The sequence below is a fragment of the Gavialis gangeticus genome, unplaced genomic scaffold (genome assembly GCF_001723915.1).
Source record: "Gavialis gangeticus isolate Ggan-Ray unplaced genomic scaffold, GavGan_comp1, whole genome shotgun sequence".
Taxonomy (NCBI): Eukaryota; Metazoa; Chordata; order Crocodylia; family Gavialidae; genus Gavialis; species Gavialis gangeticus.
This window is the reverse complement of record NW_017729030.1, coordinates 36,419,391-36,421,855: the sequence shown is the minus strand read 5'-3', so window position 1 is coordinate 36,421,855 and position 2,465 is coordinate 36,419,391.

Here is a 2,465-nt window from a genome sequence, read left to right as displayed (position 1 = left end):
CTGTCTTTCTGTTTTCAGGCTTTCCCACCCACCCCTGCACCTCCTGTAATCTCCCCACCCCCACACACACACCTCCTGCAGCTTCCCAGCTCCTTTTATCTGTCCTGCAGTTCTCTCCAGCTCCCAGCACCTACTGCCACTCTCTGCAACTTCTCTAGCTCCCTCAGAGCCAACCTCTGGCTCCCCACACCCAGAGCCCCTCTTTAACACCCACACTTTCCTTTAGTCCCATTTTTCCCTCTTCTCCCCATCTACCTTTTCAGCTCCCCGTAGCTCTGGCTCCAGTCCCAGACTCTATGCTGGCATGCTTCCCTGTTCTGCAGGCTTTGGGCATTATCTTTTAATCAGTTAAGATCAATTAACCTAAAGTTACCCCTGAGCCTCAGTTCTTCAGCCCAGGCCCCTGTAGTCTACTGGTTCTAATCCCAGTCCTGGTAACTTTAACCCCCTACACTTCTACTGTCTTACCTTAACCTTTCTCCAGGTATCCCAAGTACACCAACCACATACATACATATCACAATACCCAACTTAGGAACTCACCTGTGTGTATGTGCAGGTGGGTGGTATGTGCGTAAATTAGTGAATACACGTGTGTGTGTGTGTACATACACACACGTGTGTGTGTGTATATATCATTTGTGTGTGTGGTATATGAATTAGTAATCCACATATGTGTATTGAATGTGCAGGTGTTGGTAGCTGATTCTGTCTAAATTTGGTGTCTGTATTGTGTGTGAACCCAGACTAATTATTTTGAACATGTGTGTATCTAAGTTGCTAATGTGTGTATATATGGCATTGTGTGCATGATATACGAATTAGTGATCTGTGTCTAATTTTTGGGGTGTATAGCGTATGTGCCTGAGCTGGTAGTGTGAGGGTGTATGTCTAATAGGGGTGTATGCACCTAGTGAGTGTGTGCTTAATTTGTCTTCTTATTCAACTTTTATACATTCAGAATTCTTATTGATTTTAATGGGACTCTCACCTGCAGATGAATTTCAAAGAATATTCCTAATGCGGTATTATTCAGAGATATCTGAAACAATGACACAAACTGTATCAGCTTGTTTTGTGTCTTTCTAGTGAAGAAATGAGGAAAGCTGCAGTGAGGGTAGGGGGAAAGGAGGGAATAAGAATTTCCAGGCATTCCAAACAAGTGCTGAGGAGGGAATGGGCCAGTTTGTGGTTCCTACTTGAATTTCCTAACCTTTAGAAGAATCATGGAATTATAGAAAAGCAGAGCTGGAAGAGACTTTCAGAGGTCATCTTGTCTAACTCCCTGCCAGGGGCAGAATCATCCCTATCCAAACCATTCAAACAAATCTATGTATAACATTAGTAAAACTACACAATCAACCCTGACACAACAACAAGGCATGGCACTCTGATCTGCCAGGCAGATAGTGGCAGCTAATGTCCTGCTGCACCTGATGTTGAAGTGTGGCACCTAATGTTTCTATTGATGCAGCCCAAAACTATATTTGTGTTTTGTGTGGCTACTTCATACTACACTTTCATATTGAGCCTGTCATCCACCAAGACTTCTAGATCCTTCTCTCTAGTTTTGCCATCCGCTTGGATGTTACCCATTTTGTATTTGTGTTCTTGATTATTCTTCTCAAGGTGCAGCATCTTGCATTTGTTAGCCTTGAACTTCATCCTGTTAGCTCCAGCCCAGCTTGCCAATCTATCAGGATCCCTCTGAATTCTACTCCTATCCTCCTATGTGCTTGCAGTCCTTCCCAGTTCCATGCCCTCTGCAAATTTGCTCAAGAAGCTCTCTATTTTAGTATCCAAAATGTTATTATGTTGTACATCACTGGGCCCAGGATAGACCCCTATGGGATTCCACTTGAAACCTCCTGTCATTTTGACAGTGATCCATTTATAACTACCCTAATGCTTACTGCTATGGATTCAATTTTCTATCCACCTTACAGTAGTGTTGTCTAACCTGCATTTTTCCAATTGGTGTATGAGAAGGCCATGTTGGGCTTTGTCAAAAGCCTTGCTGAAGTCCAGATAAACTATATCCACTGCATTCTCTTCATCCACCGAAGTACCATATTTTTGTGCATATAGCCTGTGGGCTATACACATTTTTACAAACTTGATGGGCAGGTGCGGGCTATACAAGGGTGCAGGCTATGCAGAGTCTTTAGAACAGTATAGCCCATCCCCAGCTGCAGGCTCCAGCTCCAGCTCCAGCTCCAGCGGCCATGCCCAGCAGAGTGTGGCTGGCAGCAGTGAGCAGGGCTCTGCACGGGAGGGGAGGGATGAGGAGCTGCAAGCTGCGAGCCGGCTGCCCCCCACCCCGCCACTGCTAGCTGCACTGTGCTGGGCACAGCCGCCAGAGCCAGAGCTGGAGCCCGCAGCTGAGGACAGGCTTGCAGGCTCTGCAGGGGAGGGGAGGGATGAGGACCTGTGAGCTGAGGGCTCCGGCTCCAGCTCTGGCTCCA